Here is a 21,341-nt window from a genome sequence, read left to right as displayed (position 1 = left end):
GCTTTCACATGTCTGATCATGAATTCTTAATAGTACCATTGGTTAACGAAATGTTCATCAACTATTTAAATTCGACAGTGGTAATTATTATTAATAAATACTTTACTTCACTTGAAAAATCGATTTTATTGCTACGAAATTCATTAATATCACAACCTAAAAAATATTGTTTTCATAAATGGAGATGGCCACATGATGTGTAGCGTTTTCAGAGAGCTCCCGAAAGCTACGTATTATTTTTATTGAAAATTGGAATTTTAAATCTTAACGTAGGATTGTTTATTTTTGGTAGCTTGTTGTGTCTGTGGGATTTTGGTGTGAATTCCGCTTTTTTTTAACTTGGTATTTTTGAAGATAAGTTTGGTAGAGTAGCACAGTGTTTCTCAAAGTGTGGTACGCGGCAATTTTCGGCTATGCATAATTAAATAAAGCAGTCGTCACATTTTTCCACAAACAGTGCAATTACAGACAACCAGGATAAAACGCCACGTCGCCGGTGGGGTGGAGCATATGGTTTTGGCGCGATACCACCTCCGTCGTTAACGTGTGAAAACGAAGAAATATATAGTGAATGGGTTTCCGATATTATGGAATTCGGTTAAAGGGAATTATTAGCTTTTCGACTCCACAGCTGAAATGCTAATTTGTCTTGGGTTCGCGCGATCTCTTGTTAATGCCGCACCCATCATATGCAGTTCTTCGCTGCCCTACGCATCTCCAGTCCTGTAAATTACTGCTAACTTTGGCTTGTAATAATGGGAGAGATGACGCTGTTTGGGTAGATGCGCACAAAGAAACTGTTCTCGATCGATGCGAAAAGTAGTGATATATAGCGACTTCTTGGTAAGTCGCACCCTTTTCAGTTTTAATTCTTGTTGTTGTTTTTCCTGAAAACTTTAGTTTCCAAAAATTCCCGCACACCACGATTTTTTAGCTTTAATTTTGGGGGAACAAAATGTTAAGTTAGTTTCGAGTAAATACAGTATTGTTTATTTTTTCTTTTATTATTTTTTTAAACTTGCAAATGCCTACGTATGGTTCGTTGGTTAAACGTTTCATTTACAAATAAAACCCCCAAAAGAGAGCAATATAGCAAACACAAGTAGGCGCGTAAGCAACACTGGATCCAATGGAACTGATAACAGTGTGTTGCCTGTGATCTCTAGAGAAACAACTAGGAAGAGGACGAAAACTCTTGGTAAGTATGATTGTGGATTTTCATTTCATGGACGGCAATTGAAGAGGAACGTTTTCCCAATTTTCTTCTTTTAAAAACAGTTCATATTTTGTGTTTACCTCAACATATAAATTCAAACAAAATAGATATTTATTTTTACGTTGATTAATTGTTTAGGGGGTATTTGGTGTTAAGGAAAAATTTTTGAGAAGGGGTACGCGGATATCTGAACTTTCAGAAACACTGTTCTCGAGGGATGGGAAAGCAAGTTCAGCCCTGGTGAACGCGCATACTCGGCAGGTTAACAGGAAGCGACAGAGCGGATCAGCTGGTTACAGAAGCGGCTAGGAACCGGTTACGAAAAGTAGTCCAAATCTACTCGGAGGCGTAAACAAGAAGATTTCACCGCACTTACTTCTACAACGGGACGTGGAAAACTAGGACACTAATTACACAGATTCCGTATCCTGGAATCATCATGTATGTATGTATTAGTTGTCCACACCTTGAACAGACTGTACTATATCAATGTCAGCTACTCGACTCCAACCGTCAACTAATGCACTGGAGACAAGTGGCCAGTGCCAAAACAGACGTAATTGGGACACAAAGGAAAATCTCGCATCCTGGGTTCCTTTCACAACTATTTTTGGATTAATTATTCTCCCCAAAGGGAGTGAGCTGACCCTAGAGGCAGTGCTAGACCAGGGCAACTCGTGGCAAAGGTGGAGCAAGCTCCAAGCACTTCGCCGGCTTCCAAAAATCAGTTTAATATCTTGGGCCCGAATCGGACCCGTATCAGATATTAAGCTGATAAGAACAGATACTACACTTTGATCTTAGCCAAAAGGCCGAGAAGCGATACCAAGCAATAAAATTTTTTTACTTTTTAATAGCATTCATTTATGTTCCTTTGCGGTGCTTTTTTTTTTTTAATATTAGAAAGAATTTGGGAATTTCAAAATTTGATGAATAAATTATGAAAATATCATCTTCAGTTGCAGTGCATATTTAAACACAAACGTAACGTTCTAGTTGAATTGTTCGAAAATATTAAAACCGGTGCTGAAAGTCTCATTTTTCCAGTCTTCTGAGACGTGCTTATTCGGAACAATGCCATTGGTTCAGCAGATAGACCACGGGTGGGGTGGGGGGGGGGGGTCGATCATGTGCGGCTCTTTGATCATCTAAGTGCTCTTCTGATTTTCAGCTTACATGAACAAGGTCAACATGGTCGGTTTCGTTTGTGTGCACGTCGCGATAGCCTAGACGTAAGGCGCGAAAGTTATGGCGATTATAAAATTAACAAACTAATACCGAGGTCATCTCCCCTTATCCGCGGCCACCACCCGAGCGAAAATAAACAATTTGTAATTACATTGGCAATTATTTCAAAGCCGATTGTTTGTACAAAGTATGAAAGTTTCCTAACACGACATGAGAACACAATCCTCAGCATTCCCGAATTGCCTTCATTATTGCAGTAGCATCCGCTTATTGGGATCGCGGATAATATTAGCGAGCGGACGGCTATATTATTGTCAAATTCAGTCGTTGCCGAAACTCACCATTCAAATTGAATTCAAAATAATTCGCCTATTATTTTCACAAGTTCCGGTTATTGTTACGGAAATCCTCGAATGTTTGGCCTTTGCCTTTTCAGTCTCAGAATTCTGAGAAATAAATGTTGATCACGAGAAAATTTTTAGAAATCTCATTATTTTGTTAATCTTGCTTTAACGTTATGCTTCCGTGCAAATGCAGGTGGGTAATCTTAATCCTCTTTTCATATTAATCTTTCATGCAAATGCAGGTTCAACTTGACTTAAAGTGCTCGCCAAAACAAGCCTTATGGCACAAGCAAGTCATATATATATATATAAAAAATAAAAAACCGTAAAGATTTCTCTTTTCAAGAAAAGCACACAATTTTGGACTGCTATGTAGGATAAGTCGGCCCAAACGAGTCAGCATAGTGCGTTGTTCATTTCGAAATTTCACAAGATGTTTAAAAAAAAAAAAAAAAAAAAAACAACGGGCAAAGAAAATTTCGCTTGAAACTGATGCATGATTTTTAAGGTGGAAAATGCGAAAACTTATTGTGTGCAAGCATATTCATAGTCAAGAAAAAAAAGTGGTGATTTTTTGTGTTATCAGTCGATGTGTCGATTAAGACCGACCGTCCACAAATTATGGCTGATTATTCTTCCGAGGATCGAGAGCTAAGTGCGATGCCCACGAGTGAATGAATGGCAATCCTAAAATACAATAATGCTAGTTACGCCTTTTGCAAAAATTATGTTTGTTTGTTGTTTTTTAAGTATAAAAAATAACCTACCAATTGTGAACATGAAAAACTGGACTGTGTCGGCAAATTTCGGTTGGCATACTTTATTTCCAAACAAGTAAATGTCTTAAGGGAAAGATAACTTCATGGCGGATGTGATCCCGCCACCCCTACGCTTTTTGGAGGGACGAAGTGGCCATATATATATATATATATTCACGAAGCTCGTCATCTATGTATTCGTTAAGTTTCATTGCAAATATAAATCCAAAGGCAAAAGTAGAAATAAAAACTACAAGAAATATGCATACCTTAGAACTATATTGAGAATACGATGTCATTAATCTTTGTTGTTATTTGAAAATAAAAAAAAAAAAAAAAAAAAAAGGGTCATCATGATGACGCTTCCAGAACGCTACTGAAAATAAGACATATACGTAGATTTACAGACGACATCGCACTTCTCGCTACTTTGGTACTGGATGGGACTTAATATTGCATAACGGCCAATTGTCCGAGAACACGTATGGACGCTAGTTAAGTATTCATAGCCTTATTGTTGACTGTTATAGCTCCAGTTTCAGATATTCGTTAATTTTTTTTTTTTTTTCATTATTTTCAAAATAGTTGTTTTCTTTTTTTTTATTCTCAGTACGTTTTTGTAAACATTCTTCGTGTGGAAGGGGGGGGGGGGGGGAAGACATTTTCTGAGGCAACAGGTGGTGGCGAAAGAAGCGTTATGTAAAATAACGATTATGGTGAACAAAGATTTCTGGAGCGTCGATTGTTGACTCTGAGGGCAGATTAAGTAACAGTACGAGCAGAGCTTGTCAATGGGGGAGAATATAATAATAATAAAAAAATACATAAATTATCGGGAGTTTTTTTACGATAGTTGTAGATTTAGAACAGTGCATGAAATAAGCGCTATGTATTTTTATTTTAGCATCAGTTTTAATACAATCAGCGAAAAGTGAAAAGCTGTATTGCTTACACCCATGTCTATGGTTTGAGCTTTCGACATCCAAAAAAAAAAAAAAAAGCAAGAACCACGCAATTTTTTTTGTTTGTTTGTTTGTTTGTAAACCTCATGCATTGAGGATCGAGTGTTAGGAGAGACTTAATTACTGAAAAGATCGGACATTTTTCATAAAAAATAACACATCATTACATGCAATATTCTGCGATTCCTTGCAAGAAAAAGTCTTAAATTTGTGTTAACAAAGATGGCATGCATCATCACCACATATAAAGTCAAGAGCTTAACGACTCTTAGTTCAAGGTGGAAGAAAGTTACCGCTTGTAGACGGGGAGAAGGGTAATCTTGTCGTATCTTTTATCATTACTACGGATGAGTTTCTTCCTGGAGAAAGTGCCAGTCCCTTTTTTTTCACCATGAACTTTATTTTTACTTAGTTGTGTGGCTGCAAGGTGAAAGAGGGGTTATTAAGATAGTCTGACACCCCCACCCCCACCCACCCACTCTCACTGCTGCATCCCCTGACGGCTTGTTTTTAGTCATTTCGGAATCCCATATAACGTTTTTTTTTTTTTTTTTTTTTTATTATTACTATTATTATTAATCTACGGTTGTTTTTGTTCATTTTACGGGAGACGAAAAACCTAAAGTTTTCCGGAGAAAAGACAAAGAAAGTCCTCGACATTAAAGTGCCCGCAATAGGGAAAAAAGCGCTCAAAACTGCACAGAAATTACTTTTATTATTAAGGTCGATGCGCGCGCAAGACACTCAAAAAATTTCTGATCATCAGCTGCAAATATATAATTGATTCACTTATATTTTCTCGTTAATAATCAGGTTGCTTTCAGCCAACTGAAACATCTATAACATTATATATATTCTGTACGATTTTGTAAAGATAAATAAAAATCTATATCTGCAAGCGAACACAAGCTATTCAAAGAACTGGAAAGAATCGCGTAGATAGAATGAACGAGGACAACAGATGGCCAAATATTGCCTGGAAATCAAAACCATAGGCACACCGATCTCGAGGAGTTGGCCAGAAGACTTTATAAAACCCTTGAAAACGTTACCGCCACCAAACAATTCACTAACACCCAAAGCCAAGAAGATGTGGAAGCGAACACAGCGAACAGTTCGGGTGCTTGAGCGTGTACCACCTTTTCCGAAACCAGTTTTTTAATGCCACATCTCGAGGAAACTCGCGACAAAGGGGATTAAATAACTCATGAAGTAAATCAAAGTTTACCAAACGTTGTTCCGCGAGAAGTTCTCGTGGAATTTGTCATTTTAGTTTTCTAAGCGGGTTTCATATTTTATAGTGGAAATATTCTGAGCAGAATAATAATATTCGTAAAAATGTCGAAAAGCTCAGACCCAGAACGCCTATTAACATCTGTGTAGCACATGCCAGTGACCAAGCGGCATATTTTTATTTAAACAAGGTAAAGTATTCATCAATTATCGTCAATTTTCACACATCCAAACCTTTCAACATTCGGGAACGGGAATACCGCTGTTTATGACCGATCATAAAAATTGCCTGCAAGCCCATTACAACAATGGTGGCGATATCCTCTGTACTGAAAACTGAAAGAAATGACATCGGTTTTGCTAATGTTAGTTAGTTAGTGACCGATCAGCAAGCAAGCCAGTATAAATAAAGAAAAATTTTCGATCAAAACTAAAGATGAAGGTAGTCTCAAATTTAGTAAGAATGCTGAATATTTTCTTCGCAAGTTCGTTTTGTAAGGTGAAAGTTTCGAAACAGTAGTGCCATGATTACGTAAAAAGTAATAGGCCTATAGATTTAAATTTTAATATGAATAAGAAGAGTCAAGGGACTTTGTTTATTTTTGGTGTTAAGAAATCTCTTGTTGGAGGGGTTGGTGACACAACAGATCGATCTCACGGATTCATCCACCTCCATCCTACAAAGCGATCTCCAGGATGTACAAAAGGAGGAGGAGGAAAACTAATCCAATATCAGCACGCTGGTGAAAAGGTCTGCATTCACTCGTAAGTACTCATGATTATGTTCTAAATTTTTGGTGACCAGAATGGGATATGTCAATGAAGATCAGCACAAATTAACGATCATTAATTAATTATTATTTTTCGCATTACAAAAGAACCAATGTGTTGCGTCAATATTTCAGAATTCTGTGAAGTGTTCCGTTTTTTCATTATGGAAAATATATAAGAATAGCGATTCTGTACTTCCCCCACCTTTGCAACGAGTGGCCCGAGATTGTACTACGTACTTGAAATACTTGCATTAGCTCACGCCCAGAAATTCGCCGATACTTTATACGTTCCTATATTCGGAATGAAACTCTCTCAGTTTCTCATTCGGTTTTAAAACAATGTGGGATTTAATATCCCCTTAATTCGAAAAACAGTTAAGTCAAACTTTTGTAATCCAAAAGTGTCTAACTCTAAAAGCCTCCCTCCCCACCCGCTTGGATTTGTTTATATTTAAACCATCTCAGGAGCATTCTCTTTGTAATACATCATTACTAAGATCCGATTCTATTTCTGGTCTGTGAATGCCTTGCTAAGCACAGGGTGGCTCACAAGTCAAGAAAGGGTTTTAAGTAATAAACGATTTTTTTTTTTTTTATTAGTTTTGAAAAACAAGTTATTTTCAATCCTACATGACTTTAGTTGGTTTCCTGGTATCTATTACGTAGCCCATTATTCTTTAAGTGTCTTGTTCCCGTTATGGCATCTTCAGTGCTTGTTTAAGAGGGTTAGCAAATTTAAAGTCATTATGAAGAAGTTTTCTGTCATTTCTATCTCATGCGGATTCACTGTTTGTTCATTTATATTTGTACACAGCAATATGTATATATCAATATTCCATAATCCCGATGTCATCCTCCTGTCCCTTTTGCATCGTTTCTGCAGCTTCTTCATTTCTTCCAATCCCAGGAGATTAAATCTGCACACAGTCTTATCAAGGCCTTTTGAAGAGTCCAAAGGACTTCCTTATCCTTACAAGGCAATGTTCCTTTCTACATCACGATTATCCTCTGTGGTTGTATTTGCAGTTTTTTTTTCAGATATTCGCTGATACCGTTCCTTTCGGTTATTTATTTTTTTTTTTTTTAACGAAAGTGTACATATTGTTGTCGAAACAGAAAGATCTCGACGTAGGGTTGATGCAGAATTTATTTTCAAGAAAATAAAAAAAAATAAAAATAAATAAAAAAGGGGGGGGATGAAATCAAAACGAACGTCACTGCTGGTCAGACTCACTATCTACCCGTATTTTTATTCAGCTACACTTAAACCCAGCGTCCCGCTCATACTTGGATTAACTGCTAAAGCATCCCCCCCCCCCCACCCCCGCTAGTCCGATTCAATGGAAGTGACCAAAAATTTAGATGTCATGTTCCATATGAAGATATAATCATACTACAACTCTGAATAGCACGATGGTGAATACTCGTCGAACACCGTCAAACGGTTATCGAAACACAGATAATAATGAAGAACTTCAACCACAAACACGTAACTATGGGAAATTTCTCTCTCTCTCTCTCTCTCTCTCTCTTTGATTTCACCAATCGTTTCCGCTGCACCCTTTTTTGTTATTAATAGCGACACACGAGAGGAAGTTTATAAAGCCTTCTTATTTTCACCTCCTGACACGATCGACATCTTTTTTTGTGATTCTTTTACATTTTTTAGTTAATTTTGAAAACATTCTACAAGTTTGTCGTCGTGTTCATTATGTTTCCATTCAAAACAGCGAATTTAATTAGATGGTTGCATGCTTTAATTTTTTTTAAAGTTAACCACAAATGATCCATAACGGACTTGGTTCCTCTTCATTTCTCGTCCATGAAAATCCACATTTCAAGTAATACATGTCGTATTTTGTAAGTTTTCCCATCTTCTTCCTAGTCGGTTTCTGGGTGAGTGCAATCTAAGTTACATTAGTAGACTTCCCTACACTTTACATAACCACCTAACCTGCCATTATGGATAAAATTCTCATCCTCAAACGCTTCGTATCCATCATATTATAATTTCATTGTAATATCAATGGTATTATAATTATAACTTCGCACCCGCGATAACTGGGACGTCTTGGCCGCCAACGTAGTTCAATCATTATGGAGAATTTGCCATTGTGCAGACTACGTAAGCGTTGCGAGGTGGTTTTATTGCAATCAATTCCACCATCATACACCAGACGTCAGGTGAAAAACAGCAGTCCAATCTGCTCCAAATAAACATAAGTTCAGCAAGTGGCCACAAACGAAGTGCATGAATTAGCAAAATAACAACTAGCATGCCAAATTGCCTGAAAAGTAAGCAAAGACTGCCCGACATACAACTACTATGGACAAGTGAAAATTTAACACATACATTATGGAGGAACAATAATAAATAAAGTTAGCTGAAACAGCACCTCTTTCCTGCCATGCCTTCAAAATAATCATCAAGTCTGTAAATACTTTAACAAAACTCTTCATTAGAAAAAAAAAAAAAAAAAATACAAGAACCCAACAACGAAATTTGTGGCTTTCCTTTCCAACCAAGTATGGAATATTTTCCAAAGGATCAGAAAAGAGAGAGAGAGCTGCAATACTCTTGGTCAATCAACCCTGAAGTCGAGGATATATATTAATTACACAGGACAGCAACCAGGACAAAATCACGTACAAAGGAATTAACCTCCAACCGACCAGGACGTCTATTTTTATATACGGCCAGCAAGACCTGCATAAATTTGACCACCTGTTCAAATAAGCTATATATATAAGAAGTGCAATTGACCATCCTGTCCATTAGAAAGTGCGATAATCCCTTCACAGGATTACCTCGTATATGTATGAGCTTTCAGTCACTTATCGCAAGCAATGCAGTTGCTTTGCCGTTTTCTGGGTGAGTGCAATCTAAGTTACATTATTAGACTTCCCTACACTTTACATTTAATTTCGCTGCTACTTTTATGAATTCCCCAACCCCCCCCCGGCGCAACTGCATATTTTGCTTCCCCTACTTTATTTATTTATTTATTTATTTTTTTTTTGTCATGAAATATTTATTAAAAGCATTGCTGTTAAGAGCTACGCTTTCACATGTCTGATCATGAATTCTTAATAGTACCATTGGTTAACGAAATGTTCATCAACTATTTAAATTCGACAGTGGTAATTATTATTAATAAATACTTTACTTCACTTGAAAAATCGATTTTATTGCTACGAAATTCATTAATATCACAACCTAAAAAATATTGTTTTCATAAATGGAGATGGCCACATGATGTGTAGCGTTTTCAGAGAGCTCCCGAAAGCTACGTATTATTTTTATTGAAAATTGGAATTTTAAATCTTAACGTAGGATTGTTTATTTTTGGTAGCTTGTTGTGTCTGTGGGATTTTGGTGTGAATTCCGCTTTTTTTTAACTTGGTATTTTTGAAGATAAGTTTGGTAGAGTAGCACAGTGTTTCTCAAAGTGTGGTACGCGGCAATTTTCGGCTATGCATAATTAAATAAAGCAGTCGTCACATTTTTCCACAAACAGTGCAATTACAGACAACCAGGATAAAACGCCACGTCGCCGGTGGGGTGGAGCATATGGTTTTGGCGCGATACCACCTCCGTCGTTAACGTGTGAAAACGAAGAAATATATAGTGAATGGGTTTCCGATATTATGGAATTCGGTTAAAGGGAATTATTAGCTTTTCGACTCCACAGCTGAAATGCTAATTTGTCTTGGGTTCGCGCGATCTCTTGTTAATGCCGCACCCATCATATGCAGTTCTTCGCTGCCCTACGCATCTCCAGTCCTGTAAATTACTGCTAACTTTGGCTTGTAATAATGGGAGAGATGACGCTGTTTGGGTAGATGCGCACAAAGAAACTGTTCTCGATCGATGCGAAAAGTAGTGATATATAGCGACTTCTTGGTAAGTCGCACCCTTTTCAGTTTTAATTCTTGTTGTTGTTTTTCCTGAAAACTTTAGTTTCCAAAAATTCCCGCACACCACGATTTTTTAGCTTTAATTTTGGGGGAACAAAATGTTAAGTTAGTTTCGAGTAAATACAGTATTGTTTATTTTTTCTTTTATTATTTTTTTAAACTTGCAAATGCCTACGTATGGTTCGTTGGTTAAACGTTTCATTTACAAATAAAACCCCCAAAAGAGAGCAATATAGCAAACACAAGTAGGCGCGTAAGCAACACTGGATCCAATGGAACTGATAACAGTGTGTTGCCTGTGATCTCTAGAGAAACAACTAGGAAGAGGACGAAAACTCTTGGTAAGTATGATTGTGGATTTTCATTTCATGGACGGCAATTGAAGAGGAACGTTTTCCCAATTTTCTTCTTTTAAAAACAGTTCATATTTTGTGTTTACCTCAACATATAAATTCAAACAAAATAGATATTTATTTTTACGTTGATTAATTGTTTAGGGGGTATTTGGTGTTAAGGAAAAATTTTTGAGAAGGGGTACGCGGATATCTGAACTTTCAGAAACACTGTTCTCGAGGGATGGGAAAGCAAGTTCAGCCCTGGTGAACGCGCATACTCGGCAGGTTAACAGGAAGCGACAGAGCGGATCAGCTGGTTACAGAAGCGGCTAGGAACCGGTTACGAAAAGTAGTCCAAATCTACTCGGAGGCGTAAACAAGAAGATTTCACCGCACTTACTTCTACAACGGGACGTGGAAAACTAGGACACTAATTACACAGATTCCGTATCCTGGAATCATCATGTATGTATGTATTAGTTGTCCACACCTTGAACAGACTGTACTATATCAATGTCAGCTACTCGACTCCAACCGTCAACTAATGCACTGGAGACAAGTGGCCAGTGCCAAAACAGACGTAATTGGGACACAAAGGAAAATCTCGCATCCTGGGTTCCTTTCACAACTATTTTTGGATTAATTATTCTCCCCAAAGGGAGTGAGCTGACCCTAGAGGCAGTGCTAGACCAGGGCAACTCGTGGCAAAGGTGGAGCAAGCTCCAAGCACTTCGCCGGCTTCCAAAAATCAGTTTAATATCTTGGGCCCGAATCGGACCCGTATCAGATATTAAGCTGATAAGAACAGATACTACACTTTGATCTTAGCCAAAAGGCCGAGAAGCGATACCAAGCAATAAAATTTTTTTACTTTTTAATAGCATTCATTTATGTTCCTTTGCGGTGCTTTTTTTTTTTTAATATTAGAAAGAATTTGGGAATTTCAAAATTTGATGAATAAATTATGAAAATATCATCTTCAGTTGCAGTGCATATTTAAACACAAACGTAACGTTCTAGTTGAATTGTTCGAAAATATTAAAACCGGTGCTGAAAGTCTCATTTTTCCAGTCTTCTGAGACGTGCTTATTCGGAACAATGCCATTGGTTCAGCAGATAGACCACGGGTGGGGTGGGGGGGGGGGGGTCGATCATGTGCGGCTCTTTGATCATCTAAGTGCTCTTCTGATTTTCAGCTTACATGAACAAGGTCAACATGGTCGGTTTCGTTTGTGTGCACGTCGCGATAGCCTAGACGTAAGGCGCGAAAGTTATGGCGATTATAAAATTAACAAACTAATACCGAGGTCATCTCCCCTTATCCGCGGCCACCACCCGAGCGAAAATAAACAATTTGTAATTACATTGGCAATTATTTCAAAGCCGATTGTTTGTACAAAGTATGAAAGTTTCCTAACACGACATGAGAACACAATCCTCAGCATTCCCGAATTGCCTTCATTATTGCAGTAGCATCCGCTTATTGGGATCGCGGATAATATTAGCGAGCGGACGGCTATATTATTGTCAAATTCAGTCGTTGCCGAAACTCACCATTCAAATTGAATTCAAAATAATTCGCCTATTATTTTCACAAGTTCCGGTTATTGTTACGGAAATCCTCGAATGTTTGGCCTTTGCCTTTTCAGTCTCAGAATTCTGAGAAATAAATGTTGATCACGAGAAAATTTTTAGAAATCTCATTATTTTGTTAATCTTGCTTTAACGTTATGCTTCCGTGCAAATGCAGGTGGGTAATCTTAATCCTCTTTTCATATTAATCTTTCATGCAAATGCAGGTTCAACTTGACTTAAAGTGCTCGCCAAAACAAGCCTTATGGCACAAGCAAGTCATATATATATATATAAAAAATAAAAAACCGTAAAGATTTCTCTTTTCAAGAAAAGCACACAATTTTGGACTGCTATGTAGGATAAGTCGGCCCAAACGAGTCAGCATAGTGCGTTGTTCATTTCGAAATTTCACAAGATGTTTAAAAAAAAAAAAAAAAAAAAAACAACGGGCAAAGAAAATTTCGCTTGAAACTGATGCATGATTTTTAAGGTGGAAAATGCGAAAACTTATTGTGTGCAAGCATATTCATAGTCAAGAAAAAAAAGTGGTGATTTTTTGTGTTATCAGTCGATGTGTCGATTAAGACCGACCGTCCACAAATTATGGCTGATTATTCTTCCGAGGATCGAGAGCTAAGTGCGATGCCCACGAGTGAATGAATGGCAATCCTAAAATACAATAATGCTAGTTACGCCTTTTGCAAAAATTATGTTTGTTTGTTGTTTTTTAAGTATAAAAAATAACCTACCAATTGTGAACATGAAAAACTGGACTGTGTCGGCAAATTTCGGTTGGCATACTTTATTTCCAAACAAGTAAATGTCTTAAGGGAAAGATAACTTCATGGCGGATGTGATCCCGCCACCCCTACGCTTTTTGGAGGGACGAAGTGGCCATATATATATATATATATTCACGAAGCTCGTCATCTATGTATTCGTTAAGTTTCATTGCAAATATAAATCCAAAGGCAAAAGTAGAAATAAAAACTACAAGAAATATGCATACCTTAGAACTATATTGAGAATACGATGTCATTAATCTTTGTTGTTATTTGAAAATAAAAAAAAAAAAAAAAAAAAAAGGGTCATCATGATGACGCTTCCAGAACGCTACTGAAAATAAGACATATACGTAGATTTACAGACGACATCGCACTTCTCGCTACTTTGGTACTGGATGGGACTTAATATTGCATAACGGCCAATTGTCCGAGAACACGTATGGACGCTAGTTAAGTATTCATAGCCTTATTGTTGACTGTTATAGCTCCAGTTTCAGATATTCGTTAATTTTTTTTTTTTTTTCATTATTTTCAAAATAGTTGTTTTCTTTTTTTTTATTCTCAGTACGTTTTTGTAAACATTCTTCGTGTGGAAGGGGGGGGGGGGGGGGAAGACATTTTCTGAGGCAACAGGTGGTGGCGAAAGAAGCGTTATGTAAAATAACGATTATGGTGAACAAAGATTTCTGGAGCGTCGATTGTTGACTCTGAGGGCAGATTAAGTAACAGTACGAGCAGAGCTTGTCAATGGGGGAGAATATAATAATAATAAAAAAATACATAAATTATCGGGAGTTTTTTTACGATAGTTGTAGATTTAGAACAGTGCATGAAATAAGCGCTATGTATTTTTATTTTAGCATCAGTTTTAATACAATCAGCGAAAAGTGAAAAGCTGTATTGCTTACACCCATGTCTATGGTTTGAGCTTTCGACATCCAAAAAAAAAAAAAAAAGCAAGAACCACGCAATTTTTTTTGTTTGTTTGTTTGTTTGTAAACCTCATGCATTGAGGATCGAGTGTTAGGAGAGACTTAATTACTGAAAAGATCGGACATTTTTCATAAAAAATAACACATCATTACATGCAATATTCTGCGATTCCTTGCAAGAAAAAGTCTTAAATTTGTGTTAACAAAGATGGCATGCATCATCACCACATATAAAGTCAAGAGCTTAACGACTCTTAGTTCAAGGTGGAAGAAAGTTACCGCTTGTAGACGGGGAGAAGGGTAATCTTGTCGTATCTTTTATCATTACTACGGATGAGTTTCTTCCTGGAGAAAGTGCCAGTCCCTTTTTTTTCACCATGAACTTTATTTTTACTTAGTTGTGTGGCTGCAAGGTGAAAGAGGGGTTATTAAGATAGTCTGACACCCCCACCCCCACCCACCCACTCTCACTGCTGCATCCCCTGACGGCTTGTTTTTAGTCATTTCGGAATCCCATATAACGTTTTTTTTTTTTTTTTTTTTTTATTATTACTATTATTATTAATCTACGGTTGTTTTTGTTCATTTTACGGGAGACGAAAAACCTAAAGTTTTCCGGAGAAAAGACAAAGAAAGTCCTCGACATTAAAGTGCCCGCAATAGGGAAAAAAGCGCTCAAAACTGCACAGAAATTACTTTTATTATTAAGGTCGATGCGCGCGCAAGACACTCAAAAAATTTCTGATCATCAGCTGCAAATATATAATTGATTCACTTATATTTTCTCGTTAATAATCAGGTTGCTTTCAGCCAACTGAAACATCTATAACATTATATATATTCTGTACGATTTTGTAAAGATAAATAAAAATCTATATCTGCAAGCGAACACAAGCTATTCAAAGAACTGGAAAGAATCGCGTAGATAGAATGAACGAGGACAACAGATGGCCAAATATTGCCTGGAAATCAAAACCATAGGCACACCGATCTCGAGGAGTTGGCCAGAAGACTTTATAAAACCCTTGAAAACGTTACCGCCACCAAACAATTCACTAACACCCAAAGCCAAGAAGATGTGGAAGCGAACACAGCGAACAGTTCGGGTGCTTGAGCGTGTACCACCTTTTCCGAAACCAGTTTTTTAATGCCACATCTCGAGGAAACTCGCGACAAAGGGGATTAAATAACTCATGAAGTAAATCAAAGTTTACCAAACGTTGTTCCGCGAGAAGTTCTCGTGGAATTTGTCATTTTAGTTTTCTAAGCGGGTTTCATATTTTATAGTGGAAATATTCTGAGCAGAATAATAATATTCGTAAAAATGTCGAAAAGCTCAGACCCAGAACGCCTATTAACATCTGTGTAGCACATGCCAGTGACCAAGCGGCATATTTTTATTTAAACAAGGTAAAGTATTCATCAATTATCGTCAATTTTCACACATCCAAACCTTTCAACATTCGGGAACGGGAATACCGCTGTTTATGACCGATCATAAAAATTGCCTGCAAGCCCATTACAACAATGGTGGCGATATCCTCTGTACTGAAAACTGAAAGAAATGACATCGGTTTTGCTAATGTTAGTTAGTTAGTGACCGATCAGCAAGCAAGCCAGTATAAATAAAGAAAAATTTTCGATCAAAACTAAAGATGAAGGTAGTCTCAAATTTAGTAAGAATGCTGAATATTTTCTTCGCAAGTTCGTTTTGTAAGGTGAAAGTTTCGAAACAGTAGTGCCATGATTACGTAAAAAGTAATAGGCCTATAGATTTAAATTTTAATATGAATAAGAAGAGTCAAGGGACTTTGTTTATTTTTGGTGTTAAGAAATCTCTTGTTGGAGGGGTTGGTGACACAACAGATCGATCTCACGGATTCATCCACCTCCATCCTACAAAGCGATCTCCAGGATGTACAAAAGGAGGAGGAGGAAAACTAATCCAATATCAGCACGCTGGTGAAAAGGTCTGCATTCACTCGTAAGTACTCATGATTATGTTCTAAATTTTTGGTGACCAGAATGGGATATGTCAATGAAGATCAGCACAAATTAACGATCATTAATTAATTATTATTTTTCGCATTACAAAAGAACCAATGTGTTGCGTCAATATTTCAGAATTCTGTGAAGTGTTCCGTTTTTTCATTATGGAAAATATATAAGAATAGCGATTCTGTACTTCCCCCACCTTTGCAACGAGTGGCCCGAGATTGTACTACGTACTTGAAATACTTGCATTAGCTCACGCCCAGAAATTCGCCGATACTTTATACGTTCCTATATTCGGAATGAAACTCTCTCAGTTTCTCATTCGGTTTTAAAACAATGTGGGATTTAATATCCCCTTAATTCGAAAAACAGTTAAGTCAAACTTTTGTAATCCAAAAGTGTCTAACTCTAAAAGCCTCCCTCCCCACCCGCTTGGATTTGTTTATATTTAAACCATCTCAGGAGCATTCTCTTTGTAATACATCATTACTAAGATCCGATTCTATTTCTGGTCTGTGAATGCCTTGCTAAGCACAGGGTGGCTCACAAGTCAAGAAAGGGTTTTAAGTAATAAACGATTTTTTTTTTTTTTATTAGTTTTGAAAAACAAGTTATTTTCAATCCTACATGACTTTAGTTGGTTTCCTGGTATCTATTACGTAGCCCATTATTCTTTAAGTGTCTTGTTCCCGTTATGGCATCTTCAGTGCTTGTTTAAGAGGGTTAGCAAATTTAAAGTCATTATGAAGAAGTTTTCTGTCATTTCTATCTCATGCGGATTCACTGTTTGTTCATTTATATTTGTACACAGCAATATGTATATATCAATATTCCATAATCCCGATGTCATCCTCCTGTCCCTTTTGCATCGTTTCTGCAGCTTCTTCATTTCTTCCAATCCCAGGAGATTAAATCTGCACACAGTCTTATCAAGGCCTTTTGAAGAGTCCAAAGGACTTCCTTATCCTTACAAGGCAATGTTCCTTTCTACATCACGATTATCCTCTGTGGTTGTATTTGCAGTTTTTTTTTCAGATATTCGCTGATACCGTTCCTTTCGGTTATTTATTTTTTTTTTTTTTAACGAAAGTGTACATATTGTTGTCGAAACAGAAAGATCTCGACGTAGGGTTGATGCAGAATTTATTTTCAAGAAAATAAAAAAAAATAAAAATAAATAAAAAAGGGGGGGGATGAAATCAAAACGAACGTCACTGCTGGTCAGACTCACTATCTACCCGTATTTTTATTCAGCTACACTTAAACCCAGCGTCCCGCTCATACTTGGATTAACTGCTAAAGCATCCCCCCCCCCCACCCCCGCTAGTCCGATTCAATGGAAGTGACCAAAAATTTAGATGTCATGTTCCATATGAAGATATAATCATACTACAACTCTGAATAGCACGATGGTGAATACTCGTCGAACACCGTCAAACGGTTATCGAAACACAGATAATAATGAAGAACTTCAACCACAAACACGTAACTATGGGAAATTTCTCTCTCTCTCTCTCTCTCTCTCTCTCTCTTTGATTTCACCAATCGTTTCCGCTGCACCCTTTTTTGTTATTAATAGCGACACACGAGAGGAAGTTTATAAAGCCTTCTTATTTTCACCTCCTGACACGATCGACATCTTTTTTTGTGATTCTTTTACATTTTTTAGTTAATTTTGAAAACATTCTACAAGTTTGTCGTCGTGTTCATTATGTTTCCATTCAAAACAGCGAATTTAATTAGATGGTTGCATGCTTTAATTTTTTTTAAAGTTAACCACAAATGATCCATAACGGACTTGGTTCCTCTTCATTTCTCGTCCATGAAAATCCACATTTCAAGTAATACATGTCGTATTTTGTAAGTTTTCCCATCTTCTTCCTAGTCGGTTTCTGGGTGAGTGCAATCTAAGTTACATTAGTAGACTTCCCTACACTTTACATAACCACCTAACCTGCCATTATGGATAAAATTCTCATCCTCAAACGCTTCGTATCCATCATATTATAATTTCATTGTAATATCAATGGTATTATAATTATAACTTCGCACCCGCGATAACTGGGACGTCTTGGCCGCCAACGTAGTTCAATCATTATGGAGAATTTGCCATTGTGCAGACTACGTAAGCGTTGCGAGGTGGTTTTATTGCAATCAATTCCACCATCATACACCAGACGTCAGGTGAAAAACAGCAGTCCAATCTGCTCCAAATAAACATAAGTTCAGCAAGTGGCCACAAACGAAGTGCATGAATTAGCAAAATAACAACTAGCATGCCAAATTGCCTGAAAAGTAAGCAAAGACTGCCCGACATACAACTACTATGGACAAGTGAAAATTTAACACATACATTATGGAGGAACAATAATAAATAAAGTTAGCTGAAACAGCACCTCTTTCCTGCCATGCCTTCAAAATAATCATCAAGTCTGTAAATACTTTAACAAAACTCTTCATTAGAAAAAAAAAAAAAAAAAATACAAGAACCCAACAACGAAATTTGTGGCTTTCCTTTCCAACCAAGTATGGAATATTTTCCAAAGGATCAGAAAAGAGAGAGAGAGCTGCAATACTCTTGGTCAATCAACCCTGAAGTCGAGGATATATATTAATTACACAGGACAGCAACCAGGACAAAATCACGTACAAAGGAATTAACCTCCAACCGACCAGGACGTCTATTTTTATATACGGCCAGCAAGACCTGCATAAATTTGACCACCTGTTCAAATAAGCTATATATATAAGAAGTGCAATTGACCATCCTGTCCATTAGAAAGTGCGATAATCCCTTCACAGGATTACCTCGTATATGTATGAGCTTTCAGTCACTTATCGCAAGCAATGCAGTTGCTTTGCCGTTTTCTGGGTGAGTGCAATCTAAGTTACATTATTAGACTTCCCTACACTTTACATTTAATTTCGCTGCTACTTTTATGAATTCCCCAACCCCCCCCCGGCGCAACTGCATATTTTGCTTCCCCTACTTTATTTATTTATTTATTTATTTTTTTTTTGTCATGAAATATTTATTAAAAGCATTGCTGTTAAGAGCTACGCTTTCACATGTCTGATCATGAATTCTTAATAGTACCATTGGTTAACGAAATGTTCATCAACTATTTAAATTCGACAGTGGTAATTATTATTAATAAATACTTTACTTCACTTGAAAAATCGATTTTATTGCTACGAAATTCATTAATATCACAACCTAAAAAATATTGTTTTCATAAATGGAGATGGCCACATGATGTGTAGCGTTTTCAGAGAGCTCCCGAAAGCTACGTATTATTTTTATTGAAAATTGGAATTTTAAATCTTAACGTAGGATTGTTTATTTTTGGTAGCTTGTTGTGTCTGTGGGATTTTGGTGTGAATTCCGCTTTTTTTTAACTTGGTATTTTTGAAGATAAGTTTGGTAGAGTAGCACAGTGTTTCTCAAAGTGTGGTACGCGGCAATTTTCGGCTATGCATAATTAAATAAAGCAGTCGTCACATTTTTCCACAAACAGTGCAATTACAGACAACCAGGATAAAACGCCACGTCGCCGGTGGGGTGGAGCATATGGTTTTGGCGCGATACCACCTCCGTCGTTAACGTGTGAAAACGAAGAAATATATAGTGAATGGGTTTCCGATATTATGGAATTCGGTTAAAGGGAATTATTAGCTTTTCGACTCCACAGCTGAAATGCTAATTTGTCTTGGGTTCGCGCGATCTCTTGTTAATGCCGCACCCATCATATGCAGTTCTTCGCTGCCCTACGCATCTCCAGTCCTGTAAATTACTGCTAACTTTGGCTTGTAATAATGGGAGAGATGACGCTGTTTGGGTAGATGCGCACAAAGAAACTGTTCTCGATCGATGCGAAAAGTAGTGATATATAGCGACTTCTTGGTAAGTCGCACCCTTTTCAGTTTTAATTCTTGTTGTTGTTTTTCCTGAAAACTTTAGTTTCCAAAAATTCCCGCACACCACGATTTTTTAGCTTTAATTTTGGGGGAACAAAATGTTAAGTTAGTTTCGAGTAAATACAGTATTGTTTATTTTTTCTTTTATTATTTTTTTAAACTTGCAAATGCCTACGTATGGTTCGTTGGTTAAACGTTTCATTTACAAATAAAACCCCCAAAAGAGAGCAATATAGCAAACACAAGTAGGCGCGTAAGCAACACTGGATCCAATGGAACTGATAACAGTGTGTTGCCTGTGATCTCTAGAGAAACAACTAGGAAGAGGACGAAAACTCTTGGTAAGTATGATTGTGGATTTTCATTTCATGGACGGCAATTGAAGAGGAACGTTTTCCCAATTTTCTTCTTTTAAAAACAGTTCATATTTTGTGTTTACCTCAACATATAAATTCAAACAAAATAGATATTTATTTTTACGTTGATTAATTGTTTAGGGGGTATTTGGTGTTAAGGAAAAATTTTTGAGAAGGGGTACGCGGATATCTGAACTTTCAGAAACACTGTTCTCGAGGGATGGGAAAGCAAGTTCAGCCCTGGTGAACGCGCATACTCGGCAGGTTAACAGGAAGCGACAGAGCGGATCAGCTGGTTACAGAAGCGGCTAGGAACCGGTTACGAAAAGTAGTCCAAATCTACTCGGAGGCGTAAACAAGAAGATTTCACCGCACTTACTTCTACAACGGGACGTGGAAAACTAGGACACTAATTACACAGATTCCGTATCCTGGAATCATCATGTATGTATGTATTAGTTGTCCACACCTTGAACAGACTGTACTATATCAATGTCAGCTACTCGACTCCAACCGTCAACTAATGCACTGGAGACAAGTGGCCAGTGCCAAAACAGACGTAATTGGGACACAAAGGAAAATCTCGCATCCTGGGTTCCTTTCACAACTATTTTTGGATTAATTATTCTCCCCAAAGGGAGTGAGCTGACCCTAGAGGCAGTGCTAGACCAGGGCAACTCGTGGCAAAGGTGGAGCAAGCTCCAAGCACTTCGCCGGCTTCCAAAAATCAGTTTAATATCTTGGGCCCGAATCGGACCCGTATCAGATATTAAGCTGATAAGAACAGATACTACACTTTGATCTTAGCCAAAAGGCCGAGAAGCGATACCAAGCAATAAAATTTTTTTACTTTTTAATAGCATTCATTTATGTTCCTTTGCGGTGCTTTTTTTTTTTTAATATTAGAAAGAATTTGGGAATTTCAAAATTTGATGAATAAATTATGAAAATATCATCTTCAGTTGCAGTGCATATTTAAACACAAACGTAACGTTCTAGTTGAATTGTTCGAAAATATTAAAACCGGTGCTGAAAGTCTCATTTTTCCAGTCT

At 37.2% G+C, this 21,341-nt stretch overlaps 3 non-coding genes across 3 annotated transcripts; all 3 read right to left on the bottom strand.

Moving 5' to 3' along the window:
* Positions 1–1,848: 1,848 nt before the first annotated feature.
* On the bottom strand, positions 1,849–2,040 carry LOC150092157 (U2 spliceosomal RNA). Its single transcript, XR_016550615.1, has one exon. It is a non-coding gene; the product is annotated as a U2 spliceosomal RNA (small nuclear RNA).
* Positions 2,041–11,383: 9,343 nt separating this feature from the next.
* On the bottom strand, positions 11,384–11,575 carry LOC150092156 (U2 spliceosomal RNA). Its single transcript, XR_016550614.1, has one exon. It is a non-coding gene; the product is annotated as a U2 spliceosomal RNA (small nuclear RNA).
* Positions 11,576–20,923: 9,348 nt separating this feature from the next.
* Positions 20,924–21,115, bottom strand: LOC150092155 (U2 spliceosomal RNA). Its single transcript, XR_016550613.1, has one exon. It is a non-coding gene; the product is annotated as a U2 spliceosomal RNA (small nuclear RNA).
* Between the last annotated feature and the right edge of the window lie 226 nt (positions 21,116–21,341).

The sequence above is a fragment of the Typopeltis vanoorti genome, unplaced genomic scaffold, assembly GCF_054136105.1.
Source record: "Typopeltis vanoorti isolate ZY-2024b unplaced genomic scaffold, IOZ_Tvanoo_1.0 HiC_scaffold_30, whole genome shotgun sequence".
Taxonomy (NCBI): Eukaryota; Metazoa; Arthropoda; class Arachnida; order Uropygi; family Thelyphonidae; genus Typopeltis; species Typopeltis vanoorti.
This window is presented reverse-complemented; position numbering and strand designations above follow the sequence as displayed.